The sequence below is a fragment of the Zonotrichia leucophrys genome, chromosome 5, assembly GCF_028769735.1.
Source record: "Zonotrichia leucophrys gambelii isolate GWCS_2022_RI chromosome 5, RI_Zleu_2.0, whole genome shotgun sequence".
In the NCBI taxonomy this organism is placed as follows: domain Eukaryota; kingdom Metazoa; phylum Chordata; class Aves; order Passeriformes; family Passerellidae; genus Zonotrichia; species Zonotrichia leucophrys.
Window position 1 is genome coordinate 4,382,270 of NC_088175.1, and position 15,657 is coordinate 4,397,926.

Consider the following 15,657-nt stretch of genomic DNA (forward strand, 5'->3'; position numbering starts at 1 on the left):
ACCCACAGGTGACAGGAGCTTGGTCAGGAGCTGAGGCCCCAGGGAAATTGCACTGCAGGGAGGGCAGCATGTGCTGGTCATGCTGAGCTAAAAGGTAGCTCAGGCAGATACTGCCAATTTCCCAGGAAAGACACGAAATATCAGAAGTGTGAGACCAGGACAAAAAGCTCAGAAAGGCAAGAACAACTGGACCCAGCTATGAGTTTGGGGAACTCACAGAGAAATCCAGAGTCAGTCCAGAGAGCTGTAAGGACATGAGGAGTGAGCGTTCACAAGCCAGAGGTGAATTAAAGGGTAAACTGTGACTTGGACAGCAGTTATCCACCATTCCCAGTGTGACTCCTTTTCCCATCAAACAGTGAACTATCTGCATTTCAGCTCCACAGGCTAGGAAGGGTTGCTGTGTGAGGTTGCTAGTTTGCTAAGTTATGGCATATTGAGAAAAGAACACAAAGCAGGAATGAAAAGAAAGTGATTATTTAAAACCACCCAAATCCTACAGGCATCCACCATACTACAGCCCAGAGGTCGCCTTCATCTTTTAAGTTTTTCTAAGCCTTCTGATGTTTACATTCTTGTAACAAATTTTCTCACACACTATCTGTAAGTAACTTATTGTTTTGCACTCTTTTATGGAAGAGAAGAAATTTGATGGACTGTTAGTTTGTCCAGTCATTGGAGAGGTGGCACTTTCACCCTCCAATCCACTGCCATTTTTAGAAAATTATAAATGTTAGAGTCAGCAAATAAACTTCCCTTTTTTCACCTTGAGAGCAGCAGTATGTGTGCTCATGTTGTTTAGTGTCCTATAGTGACACAGAGGCAGTGCCTGGTCCTGGACAAGCACAGATCTACAAAGAACATATTTTCACTCACATCAACTTTTAAAAGGCAGGACTCACTGCTTCTGCTGTACCTGAGTCAAGATCTCTTCCAAGCTCTCCTTACTGAAAACTGGACTCAATGTTGCCCAGGAATGGCTTTTACAGCCGATTTGGAGGGGTCACTTCACTGGTGGGGAAGCTGATGGGAGCAAGCAATTACAAACGGAGAAATATTGCATGTGGATAAATATCCTCTGATGGAATGACACCAGCAGAGCTCTCACAAGAGTTAATCACACCCCTTTGCCTTCTAGACTGCGTTGCAGAGGTTCATAAAATAGTGGGTAAAGGGGATGTGGTGGGTGTAAATTACTTGCAATTTCAAAGGGTTTTTGACAGACTGCCTCACTGGAGATTATCAAAGGGACCAAATAACCATAGGACAAAGAGCAATGTCATGTTAAGGATTGAATCCCAGTTAAATAATAGGAAACAAAGGGTTATAACTAATGTGTTTTTTCTCAAAATAAAGAGAAGTGAGTAACAGGAAACCACACAAAGCATTACAGAAACTATTATGGTTCAATATAGCTATTAACAAAAAAGGAGCACGACAGTGGGATCATAGCATATGCCTGGGACAAGAATAACCTGGAACCCTTTCTGATGCCTTTTTTTACTCCCCCTCCTCCCCCAAAATCCCCCTGTGAAATCTATGAGAAAGTGTGATCATGGTTCATAAAAACCAGCTCTCACTCCCAGACCTCTGCAAATAGCCAGTCATACTGGGACGGGCTGTAAATCAGTAAAAGGAGCTCCTGAATGCTGCTGCTCTAATACCTAACAGCTTATCTTTATTTCAAACTATCTGCCTGCCTGGTGATGAATGGGGTGTCATGGATGCTTGGGAAAGCAGAGCTGGGACCTTATAAACCACAGCATGAACTTCACATCATCACACATCATGCAATAGCTGGGCACAACCAGCTTTGATCAATGGTCAAGCTTTAGAGCAATCTGGGGTAGGGAGAGGAGAGGGGATTGCTTGCTTGCTTTTCAGTGCATGGGGAGTTGGTTTTCTAAATCACTGAGAATTGTTTGTTTCTCCTTTTGTGCTCCCACTGACAGTGGCTAGGCAGTGCTCTGCAGGGCTTTTGTAACCAGATACATAAGGCAATTGATTTTTTTTACTTTTCTTTCACATACCTGAAGGTACTTTGAAGGCATCAGCATCCCTTATTCCCTCCCCCTGCTATTCCAGCCTTCTGCCCTACAGAAACTGAAATTCTAGAACAGCTGCTTGCCACAAATAAGTTTTCAAGTGCACTAATTTTAGTGCAGAAAGAGAAAAGAAGCTGGTCAAGACAAGCCAGGCACGACCTCAGATGTCACAGGCCGTGTCAAAAATAACACCAAAGAAGTGTGGTTGCTGCTGCACATCAACCCCTACATGTACAATTGCAGATGGGAGAATACCAAGAGGCAAAACACAGCTCACACTCAGTCTGAAAACTCACCTAAATTAGAAGCAGGGAAATGCATTGGTCTATAAGCAAGAGAAAATCCAGAAGCAGGTCAGAGCCTTCTGATTTCATCAGCAAAAGGAAACAAAAGAATTTTAACATGAGCATTCCCAGAAGCATTTACTGCTGCCTAAATCCTGTTTACATCAGAGATAAAAATATCAGCTCCCACCGACCATTTTGAATATCTTGCCCTTGGGATATCATTTATAATGTCCTTGTTATTTAGAAACAACTCTTCCTAGAGAAAATATAGCCCACTTAAACCCACAAGTCTGGGTCAACATCACAGTGTAAATCATTATTGCTTCACTATAGGTCTAATGCACAGCATCTGAAAATTGGGAAAAATTCATGGTTTTGAAGCATTTTCTCTGTCATACTATAAAACCAAGGATAGTTCTAGTCTAATTTAATCAAGGAAAGACTGTTTTTAAAATTTAACTACATGGTTCACAATAATAGGGAGAGCAATATATTCCTATGCATGCCTGTCTTGGCCTCAGTGCATATTTTTGAATCAGATTACACTATTTTTGACAGTTATTAATTTTAAATGAAAGTGAGATGGCTTTAGCTCATAGTGCTAGAAATTACTGCTTCTAGTTTTCTGTTGATTTCTTGTATTATTTAACATCTACAGAGAAAAAGGAATTATGATAGTGTGAATTCTGGAATGCTAGCCAGGGATTATATTTTTAGCTGTGCAAATAAGTTTATGATACTTTAAAAGTTTAAAAAGTTTTCCTCTTTACAAAACCTTTTTATGTACCAAAGGTGAAATCAAATTTAATTGACTTTCTAATTTTATATCTTGCTTTCCAACTGTTGGAAATAAGATTAAAAATTTATTCACCAAAAATTAGAGATTCTGAATTGGTATGAAAAGATTATATTTTTAACCTTTCAGCAAAACACTGTAACAGTAAAACTTTATTTTCCATATCATATGTTGTTGCTGCTGGCCTTGGTTAGTCCAGTCACAAATATTGGGCTGCTGTACTAAATAAGAACCTGGCCTTCACGCTAATAATTTATTCACATCACTTCACTAAGCATGCAGCCATTACACATACACAGATCAGTAGAAGGGTCGTGCAGAATTAGGAAATGTTTTGTATTGATCAAAGCAAAGCCAGCCAAGGTAATTCCAGAATAAATTACCAAGAATGTGCTGCATTCTCAATAAGCACCAAGATCTTCACCTCTGTTCAACAAAACTTGAAATGTTAATTCTTTCAGTTCACATTAAAATATTTTAAATGTGGAAGACTCTGCAAGATGTTAACAAAGAAAATCTTCTTTCTGTGCAGTGGATTTTGGTAACAACTATTTCACAGGGGGCTACATTGAAATGGGAAGCTGAAACTGTCTCAAGAAGTAGCTGCAATAGCCCTGGAATATAAAACTGAAATAGCTATTGGAAAGACAGAAAAAATTTAGGAACTGGAGTTGGAGGCATTAAAAATTCATAGCCTCCAACACTTTACCTCTGATGCATTTGAAGCAGTGAAACAGTTAAGGTATTTCACTGAGGCACAAAATAACCTCATTATCATTTCTAATACAGATCAATACTCAACACTGCCCTTTGAAAAACACAGCACTTGCCAGTCCATGTGTGTTTATTGTGTCCCTTGCACTAGCTGCAGCCCACTGCCATTAGAGCTTTCACAGAAGCCTTTTGCTGCCTTCTGAAACATGCCTCTCCCCCTCCCTCTTTGATCTGCATGTTCCCTTATCAAACTGTAAGGAAAAAAAAAAATAATGCAGATCAATATCCAACATATTGACTTTTTTTTTTTTTCCTTTTTTCCTTGTGACATTTTGTCAGGTGGGTGTCTCTGCTCCTTGGGGCTGCCTGGTGGCATTAGGGGCTGCTCCAGCCAGGACTAATGGCACAGGCTCTGTCCCAGGTGGACACTGGGCATTGTTTGCAGTCACTGATTGGTGTGAGAGCCCTCCAGCTCCCTCTCCCCAGCATGTGGTCCAAAGCACAACATATGCTTCCTGCTTGCTAGATTTGTCTCCAATAATAAAAACAGGATTTCTTTTCAATTTTAGTCTTGTGCCCAATTTATCAAGCAAAATAACATCAAGGCTTCAAAAGGCTTGGTGGGTAATCTGGTTCTGCATTGGATTAGTGGGAAGAGGTGTAACACAGTGAATAGAGAATTACCAAGATAATATCTTGTGCTGCACTATGAAAGGAAAAAAAGACGTGTATGTGTACATGGGGTGGGTGTGCATGTGAATTCTGACCAGTTATTAGGGCTTCTCCTGCACAGACCTGGGAATTGCAGCGTGCTGCTCTCTAAAATGAGTTAAAAAAAAATAATAATGCAGGAGGAGGAGAATTGAAGCCACAGTATTACTGAGATTCTGATATTTGTTCTTTTCATTGTGAATGCTGATAAAATATGTTAGTTCCCTGGGGAGTGGAGGGATGCAATTGTTTGGTGATGTTTCATTCATGCTGCTACAGGGCTTTAAAGGGAAGGGAAGGAAAAGGGGCCCAGCTTTGTTGCTGTTTTTTGTTTCTTAGGTTTTGTTTGTTATTTTTTTTTTCTTTAGAAGATTGAACCATGAGAATAAAACTCCACCCCCTCAATTAACACAATAGCACAATTTAAAGAATCTTGTCATTGTTTACTAAAATGGTAATGAACAGTGCTACAGATGAATTTAGTGCTTCTCCTGACAGTACATTATAATAAATAACTAAGGCAATAATGAAAACAGCCTACTAAATCATATTAGAATGTAGTGTGCAAAATATTTAACTAAGGTTTAATTGTGAAAACCAGATTAGCCTTATTAAAAGCCACTGTTTAGTAAAAACGGTTAAAATTTCCATAACCAACACAAGTTGTATTCTCTTTCAACAAAGATCTTGATTTGCTTAGAAATCTCTCTTAACTACTTTGTATTTAGATCAGGGAAAAAATAAAATAATTTGTCTTTATTGATAGAATAAATCTGGGACTAATTAGACTTCCTTCTAGTAGAGCATGCAATTAAAAGTATTGCTTCAGGGGAAGTCTTAATGCTGGTTGCACATTAGGTGAGGTAATGCCAAGCCAAAGACTTTGCAAGCTGCTCAAGGAACAGGCTGCAAGAATATCTCAGTATTCCCATACAGACACATTTGACTGACTGAAACCTGGAACCAGCCCTAGACATTCAGTAAACTATATTTTACCATACATTAACAGCAGACATAATTCCAGCAAAGTATTAGGATATTCTGTGATTTATGCTTTTGCCATATGATCTGTCTCTGTTTGAATGTCTAATTTACTCTATATCAATTATAAAACTGCATGATAAAATTAGGTCTTCTCTGCTGTTCTTACAAGGAGAACTGAGCCATGCATGCCCATGCAGAACATACTTACAAAATGACTCCATTTAAATGGAGGTTTGGACTTTCTGCATAAAAGTACTTAGAATGATTTGATATGAAACACTCACATTTATACTGCTTCATACTTTTCTCTCACAAATTAGAGGTTTTCCTTGTTTTTCTTAAGGTTTTTCTCAACCACATCAGATAGAGAAATCACTGCCAGGTAAGTGGGGAAGGTCTTAGCTTTGAGACCACCCATTTTCTGTCAAGTGAGAACAAACTTCTGAAAGCTCCAGGGTTAAAATTTCTCTCAAGAAAAACTTCATATTATTTTAAGGATAACACTAGGCTGCTTGAAAAACTGTGGTATGGTTATTTCTAAGTTTCAGAAAACATCCAGAAAAAGCCTGAAGTCTGGATACCTTGGAACATCAGTTTCTTCCCAATTCAGCAGCAGGGGATTTCAAAAGAGGAGCTTCCCCTGAAGATGGCACTAAGCAAAGCAAGACAGAGCTGCTGGTTTGTGGCACTGTCAGGGGAGATGGCAGAGAGAACAGGACAGGACCCAGCCTTCCATAAGAAACCATGGCCATTCCCCATTCCAGACCATCACAGGGTAATACTGAGATACAGGGGGATGTGAATGTGGTTGCAAAAGGCTCAGCATTGTGTGACATCTTGCAGAGTGACACAACGTGATTTCATTTCTGCACCATAAACAAATAGCTGCAGCTCATCCCAACATATCTTCTGGGAATGGCAGAAAAAAGTACAAATTTGCAGATACACAGTCAGATGGGAGCACTGCACACACTGAATACAAATATTCTGGTTTGTTTACATTAAAAAACCAACCCCAGTGAATGAACATTACAGTGGCAGAGTTTTGGTCACACCATGTAATCCATGTACAAGTTCTGCTCAGGGAAGGGATCTTTATCAGGTTAATCTCCAAGGCAAATAAACAATGTGAAGTAGCACAACCTAGTCTAAATCAGGAGTTTTTAAGATTCTTGCTTTATGTGTCTCCTCGATTCATACTTGCATCATGCAGAGTCATGCATCAGAGATAGGGTCAGAGAGAAATTTTATGGGGGAAACATGATTTATTTGTTCATTTACCATGAAATCTACAGTATTATGTTAAAACCTAAGGGATACCAGCAACTCCACTGGAAACAATTACCACTGCATGATATGTGATATGCATTATATTTAGTTAATATAATTATTTGCTCCTGGAGCATCACCAAGGAGAGACAGAATGATCCCTGCATGAAAGAATTTATGGTACAACAGCTACTTTCTACAAATCTCAGGCACATAAAGTTCCCACTGAGGCCTATGTCTGATAATGCTCTGTGTAGTTAGGATGCACTTAGGGATTCACCACAGGTTTATTACAGGCTGTAATTCTAGAAGTAAGAGTTCTTTTGTGAAGTGTTACAGGCATTTACAGGTTTATATTACTGAATAGTCAAAATACTCCTATGATAAATGGGCAAGAGTCTATTTACTCAATAGCTTCTTAAAAGCATGGTTTAAACCCAAGAAAAACATAATAATTGATCTGTTTGCATGTCCACACACCGCTCTTTGTATCACAGAAGCTGCAAAAAAGAGAAAATTCAGCTTGCAGAATGCAAAAGGCCGACAAAGTAAAGAAACCCGAAGATTATGTGAAATAATAAATAAATAACTCCTGTGGACTCAAGCAGCCAAGGAAAGAATGGGTGTTGTTCCAAATTCAATCATGTCCCTTTGTCACAATATTTGACACTGTGATGGTTCACAATAATCAATTATCTTTTGTAATGACCATCCTGCAGAAAAGTAAAGAGGTGTACATACTAAGTGATAAAAAAGGAAACATTTTTTGCTATTCCATTTGTCAGGCAGGTGCATTTGTTTGTATCAGATAAATCTTGCCTCAGAACAATTAATCTGTCAGTGAATACCATTGCAATGATGAAGTTAATAGGGATAACCCAGGTATTCTTCCACACCAAAAATCCTTGGACATTTGAAAATATTTCTTCAGAATAAAACAAAAGCTTTTTTCTCCCCTACCCCCCTATGTTTGGATTTTTTTTTTAAATAAGAAGAAATATGTGATTTTATTACACATACAAATCTGCAGTTACACCCCAGAATTCGTCAAGAATTAAGAAGACAAAAATATCCTTTGCACCATTCCAAACACTAATAAGCTTTCCTTAATTTCCTAGAAAAAAATACTAGGGAGAAAAAATGGAATATAAATGTTAATAAGACAACTGATGTCTCCAAAGCTTTGTTAAACACAATAGCCAGGGAAATTATAATTTATTTTAGATTTGATGAATCTGGTGAACACAGGCACACCAGGGAAAAGTTGTAGTCTTTAACTTGCAAACCACACAGTAATATTTTGAGGCTGCCTCATCTTTTAAAGGCACAGATGCATGTCCTTGTTTATGTGCAGTGAAAATATTTCCCCAAAGCTTTGCTAATCACAAGAAATATTGAAATTACTGATTTAAATGCTCTAAAGCAAGGCTTTCATTGCATAAGGAAGACAATTCAGCAAATCTTCTCTTATTTTATCTGTCCTGCTACTCCTTCAGGACTGGGCTGCGTGACTCCAGCCAGGGGGTGAGAGGCAAAATTGACAAGAATCAGCCCCAGAGAAAAAAAAATAGAGTGCAGGGAGAATCCTCCTCATCTCTGAGAAGAGAAAGACATCTCAGAGGCAGTTTTTCAGCTAGTCTTAATTTGTAAGGTTTCTTTTCTGAGACAAACAAAAACATTTCTCTTCACCCTCCCCAAAAGCAGAGTCTGAAATCATTGATTCAAAGGATTTGTTTTCTACAACCTCTCAAATAAGAGTTTTGAAAATCTGTACTGTTTTACAAGGCTTTTAGCAAAAAGACTAGCTCTACTAATAGGAAAAAGAAATACAAAAACAACAAACCACAACCAGGCCCCTTTAATGCCTCGTTTCTCTGCTTACAGTATGGCCTTCCCTTCCCTTCAGTGGGCAAACTGCAGCTGGGACTGGTTTGGGATGGGAATTATAACCAATTGCAGATTTTAATGGATGCCACCTGTTTCCAGCTCTAAGGGAGTCAAGACACTGCATAAGGGCTCTGTCTGCATCCAATATTTTTGGGAGTTTGGATGCCTGGTACAGCAATACCACGCCAAGGGATCCTGGCACCACTTTCTTTACTTCTTCCAAACCCACAGACCATAACAATCTGTATGAAATTTTGAGATGAATGTGGAAATCACTTATCATCATCGTACAAAAAGCTACTATTTCTACACATTTCAGCATGAAGAATTAGGGTATTGTGTGAGATTTGGGGCACTGGAAGTCCCATAAACATGGGACTTCAGTATAAATTAGAAACTAACGTCTCTGCCTGTCCTTGTGAAGGCAGCTTTCCATCTGAATGTTGGACTACAGATTTCTCTGCACTTCTAAACAGAGTTGTCTCCATTCACTATGAAAGAGAAGCAGATCCCAGCAGCTAGATGTTTCAGTTTAGTCTAATAATCACAGTTCAGAGATAAAGTAGGGAGGTGGGTGGATAGATCCTTGGGAAGCTCTGATCCATTGGACATGCTTTGACCAAACTTAGCAAACCTTGTCAGTGCAGTATTCTAGTGCATCTCAGCATGGATTAGCTTTTTTCCAGTTTTTCTCAGGAGACCCCTCACTTTTAAATTGTGTGAGCAGGCTGAGATGCTATGGTTGCAAACACAACTTCCTCTCCTGAACCCTCTCATCAACACACCCTCAAATACAGCCTAGAGAAACAGATTCTCTTGCTTCCTCTCACTCTTGAACTCTTTCCTGCACAGCTTCAAAAGGATGGGCAGAGGCTGATGACCTCAAACCAGGTGTACAAAGTGGTAAACTGAGGCCTTTCTGTGGAGAAAAGGTCTTTTTCACATTGGCAAATTAACTGAAAGAGGTCTCTGCTTCTGTGTATCTGCACTTAGTACCAGGCTGCCTGCAAAGGTTCTTTCTCTTTAATTACACAAAAAGGAGCATCAAATGCCTGAAATCAGCTCCAGAATCTTTTTCTTAAGGAAACAGAAGTCAGGGAAGAGTCTATCTGGTAATTGTCCACTGAAATAATCATGGTGACTGTCTGTCTAATATCACAATTGGATTTCTGTGTTTGGGCATGACGCAGGCTGGTCTAAGCTCAAAGAGATTGGGCTGGCAACAAATCAATTCCCTATTCTGTAATAAGATCTGATTTGTTCCTCCAAAGAGAAGCATTTAATTAAAGTAATGATGTATGAATGCATATGCACCCATGAAGGTGCCTGTTCAAGGAAAAGCCAGAGTGAGCTAACACACCTCACAGGAGCTGCAGCTATAGCTACCAGGGATGATAAATCTGAACTAACAGCCAAATGCTTCAGCTAAAAATGGTGGTGCCAAAGTATAAACCACAACTGATTCCATGGAAACTTTTCAAAGTTAATATATGGGGTAAAGGTTATGGATTGGAAAGTAGGGGGAATTTAAAAGACGTTGAGAGACCCACATGGAATTTTTCTGAGTCCTGATCAGAGAGGCAGTGCCAACATATTATGTCAAAATTACAGGGGACAAAATAGATTTGGGGCCATGATGAAGGAACATGATTGATGAGTGCAAATGTGAGAAGCTAGAATAATATGGTGAGGTAAGTGAAGTCTTTGCAATGACTCCAGTGAGCCCTGGAATTGTTAAGTACTATAAAGTTGTGTCCAACACAGTGCAAACCACCAGTTATGTATTTTTGTCTGTTTTTAAAGCTTCAGTTTTTATACCAAAAAAACCCCGCCACTTTAAACTACCCCAAAAATAAAGAGAAGCCCCAGAGAGTGAAAAAATACAATGCATATAAATATACCAAATTAATTCTAGGTGGAGGTAATGCCTTCTTTGATACTTGTCAAGAAAATTGATCACTATTAGGCAGAAAAGAAGACACTGAAGACCTTGGGATCTTCCCAGAACAAAACACAATCCAAGGACTGAACGCACAGAAGAAGAAATCAGAATAGAGCTGTGTGAAAATATTAAAAACATAATCATACGTACATTATTGTCTCTGAACCCTGACCAACAACTTTACCTTTTCAAAATTATGCAGAGACTACAATTCTATCCCAGTAGTTTGCCATCCACTTAAATAGAGCAAAAAGAGAATGGAATTGAAATTTTATCTTTGTTTGAAAAAATGGAAACTCCCTAGAATTTCTTTGGCTTTTGCCCTAAATGACACGAAGTTTGCAGAGAAGCTGGGATTTAACTTCTTTTACATTCCTCACTTTCTCACAGAGCATTCTTCTTTCTCAGATACACGTTCAGAGTCCAAGTTATTGTGGAACTCAAGAATTACAGGAATGGAAGGGACAGCAGAAGGAGCACTGGATATTTTTACTCGATGTACATCCTCCAGATAAGCGTATTACAATGCTCATAGTATTGCCATCAAAAGTTGTTTCTAATGTCTAACCTGAATCTTCCCTATTTTCGTCAGTTCAAGAGCATTAGTTCCTGTTTACTGCCATCAGATGAGGAGAAAAGCTCATTTCCTACTTCCCTCCAGCAACAGTTTTATATATTTGAAGTCTATTAGCCCCATTCCTGTCAGACTTCTCTTCTATAGACTAAACAATCCCTAATCATTCAATTTTTCTTTATAACATCTTGATTGGTATTTTCTGATTTCTGGACTTTTTCCTGTTTATCCCCTTCCTGCTTGTAGCACTGAAGTACTCAAACTGAAGCCAGCCAAGAACAACTCCAGGCAACAAAATCATTCAATTCTCTGTCATAATGGAGAAAGCTGCACCATATTCCTGATTTTAAAGAAAGTTAGGAAATGAGATAATGGTTAAAGGTCAGGTTTTTTTGCTCAGCTGGCCCAGGTCAAAGAGGAGCTTGCAACAAGCTGGATTTGAAGACTGCACCAACCTCTTCACTGAAGTGTAAATCTTATTATATTGAAATTTCACACCACCACCACAGTCATGCTCCTTCCAGCACCCTGAAACGGCTCAGAACAGTTCTTTGTGCTGTGTAAAGGTGCCAGCACCTTGGAGTTCATCTAGCATCTCTTCGCTTCTGTTCATGAGCTTTAGTAATCTAAAGCTGATACACAACTGATGGACAGAGAGGAAAATGAACAAGAGGCAAAACCTTGTGCTGGCTTCAGGGAGAAGCTGCAGTGATCTGAATGTCACTGGCAACTCCAAGCTTCATCTGTCACATGCTAAATATTACAGGTCAAATATTGCTCATTTTTTAAGAAACAAAGCAACATTAACAGGCCTGGATCACGCTTCCAAAGTTTTGTAACCTTTGTATGTTGTACAACTGTAAAACAGCCTTGCTTTAATCCAGGAAAAACTGTGCAATGTTCACTGTACTTGACAGAAAAGGCAAATGGACTCTTTAATGTAGAGGGGACAATCTAATTATCAGAGGTCCCCAGTGTCACCTGGCATTTTGGATTGTTACAGACATCACCACCAGCCTCAGCTCTGCCCAGCTCTGGGCTTTTCTGTAACTTTCACCTTTTAATCACTGCTATCTGCTCTGAGCAACGTTTACAGGCAATCAATAGCCATGTTTTCCATTACCTGGGATTTGGTTCAATATTCAGAGATTTAACCAGAAAGGAAGAAATATATGGGAAACATTTGGAGGGAAAAGAACAAAAAAAAAAAAAATCAAGTGGATCATTTCATTGAACCAGTCTCAGTGAGCCTCCAGGCAGAGTTCTAGGAGAAAAGGCATTATTCATAGTCATTGGTCATCTCTTCCTGATTCTAGTTAAAAGTGTTTTCCCATGGTCATATGCTAAGCAAAAAACAAATACTAATGTGGATAACTAGGATAAACAGAAATCATGGACTTTTTCATAACATTGCTTTGGTCAATTAGCACAAAATATGTTTTGCAGTAATCAGTCTAAGGAAAGGACTGAATGAAATTAAGCTGATATGTTCATTTAATGGTTTTGGATGCTTCTTTTTTTCTCCATTTTTTCCCCTTCTAGATGAAACCATGTACCTAAATATCCCAAGTATTGTTAGCATTTTCACGCTCTCTGCATCAAGTTTTGAAATGGAAAATTTCTAAAATACAGGTCTGCATGTATGCATAAGACTATTATATTTGAGACTACTATGTTAACTAGCTGGCATAAATAAAGATGGCTAGAAAATATCTTTATTAAGGTGATTTTTTAAAAAAGCAAAATCATGTACTTTCTAAGCAAAAAGCTCCAGTAAATTTATCAATTAGAAAATTAATCTAGGGTTGCAATGGTATTTTTACCACAGTAGTACAAAAATGTGAAACATTTTGTTCTTTTCGTGTTTGGGGCTTTTTTCTTCACTAAGCATTGAAAAACTGAAGCAATACTTTTGTCCTTGTCTAAATCTCTGTATATAACAAAGTATTTCATAATATAAACATATGGCTCAAAGCCTAAAAGGCTGTTGTGGGTTTAAACACAGCTTCCAGATAGGTCAAACCTCTGTATGGAGCAATGGGTAACAAAAGCAACAATGGAAAGAAACAAAACAGCAAAAATACTCTTTCCCAGAAGGCACAATTTCCCTGGTTTTCTTTTTTGCTGGCTGCACCAGGCTGTGTATTCCTGCCATCAACCTGTAGCTGATTCCCTGGACACTACAGGGAGAAGAACAAATCCCCAGTTTATTTCCAGATTTTCCCAATCTACTTGAACATTAACATAAGCATCTCCTGACTGTGTTATAGCCCCAGAACCAAGCTGAGCCCTGCTGCTCGGTGTGGCTACATGGAAAGCATTCACCTCCTCGTTCTTCACAGCTTGCCAGTGACCCTGGGGAGATGCAGTGGGAACCTGCTCTTTCTGTGCCCCTTAATTTCAATATTTTATGTTTACCTCTATAAACACTGCAGTCACCACATTTTACAGAGCCATGAAAACCAAGGTGACTGCCTGCCATCACTCATCAGCTCAGCAGTGACTACACATGGAATAAGATAATGCCACACGAGAGGCTATTGTGGAGACCTTTGTTCAATTTGCACATGCCAGTATCCACACTGGTTGTGACACTGTCCAGGCCAACGAGGGCAACAGCACTGTGTGATCTCTGGGACAGGGAATATCTCTAATGAAGCAGAAGCAATGAATCTGTCCCACCAAGGAAACCAGATCTGTTTGATGCAGCTCAGACATCGTGTCTATAATTATTTTCTATCATCAGGCTGGGTGAATATGTTCAAATAATGAGCTCTATTCAAGCAAATTATTTTCTTCCTTTTAATATATTTGAGGCAGAAAAGTGAGACTTGATTTATTGAACATATTACTCCTACCTGGTGCATTGTTTTAGTACTTTAGTGCTGCTGTTTTTCTAATTAAATAGGTAAAATCTCAACTTGACTATTATCTTCTGGCATCTAGTTGTTAATCATAGTTTCATAGAATCATAGAAATACTTAGGTAGTATAGGAAAAGACCTATAAGGTCATCAAGTCTGACAATAAATTTGATTTCTTTAAAATTAACTTTTTAAGATATCTATATTATTTTCTTATGAACATTTTAAAAGCACCCATGTTTTATTTCTTCAGAGCCAGAGGAATAACTCAAGAGTTTTCTTCAGGAAGGGTGCAGAAGCTGCTCCTTCAGCCCTTCTGAGCTTCCATGGTCATTGAAGTGTGTTGAATTCCAATCAAGCAGACTCAAGCAATAATCCAAGCAATAATCAGGTGGCTGGATAAAAAACTGCATTTGGCTATTGCACAACACGTGGATCTTCATAAGATACACCATCCTAGAATTCATTATCATTGCAGACAGTCTGGAGGAGCTACTCACAATTTACCCTACAGTGAGTGAGATCAGAGCCAGGCCTTTTCTTTCAAGTTATGTTCCTATTTAAGTAAAAGTTGATTCACGGATAATTTTTAAAAAAATATATATTTGTAAATTAAATGCTCAAGGTATTCCTATCACAGGGAGTGAAAGGAATACCCTGAGTAGATATCCAGTTTTGAAGAGCAGCACGAGCTCCTCGAGGGGGTAGCTCTGTACGTATCTGCGCCGCTGACGGCGATACGGCATTTTGAATCAACTCCCATTTCCCCTTAATTGTTCTGTCAACCTGTTTGGGATCTCATCTACCTTCCTCATTATGGCCTTCAGAGGGAGGGCTCCTACCACACTGAGAGTCAAGAGCAGATCATGTCCCTCATTTAGACCCAACACATCTTTCCACAGCCCACTAATTGCATGGCAGCCCAGGCTCATTTGTCTTCCCAGATCGTTAAAATTCATCACCATGCTGTGTGAGCTCTCACTCCTGCCCTTGGATGGGCAGCTGTAGATTATTTAGCCACACCAATCCCTAATGTTTTTAACTAGGAACTGACCCCAGCACCTGAGCACCTGCTGGGCTCTTAGTCTCTGTCATGTTAAAAGAGTGCACAGAAGGACTCAAGCCATCAAAAGCATCCTGCTGCATTACATTAAATATTGATAAAAAATATGCAAATTGCTTATTGATCTTCTCCAGTAAGGGTTGAGATAATGAGAGAGGGACTGTTTGAGATGATGCTCGGGATTTTAAACTTTTTTTTTTTTTTACATTAGACTGTTGTTGATAGCTGAAGTTAATGAGGTCTTTTGGTTCACTCAGTATTTCAGACCTTACCACTAGTTTGATGATAAAAGAAATCAATGCACCTTTATTGTGCATCACTACCAGCAAGTGCCCTGCAAAGGGCAGGAGTATTTGTACAGGTGCAGTGCCAGCACTCCTTACTAACTTTACCTGTACTGCCCTGGTTAATATTGTACTACTCTAAATTGTCTTATCCTGCACTGTATTTGTTTTCCAAGGCTGATATTTATCAGAAGTTGATGCTCACACTGTCTCCAACTTATTAGCAGTTCAGTATATA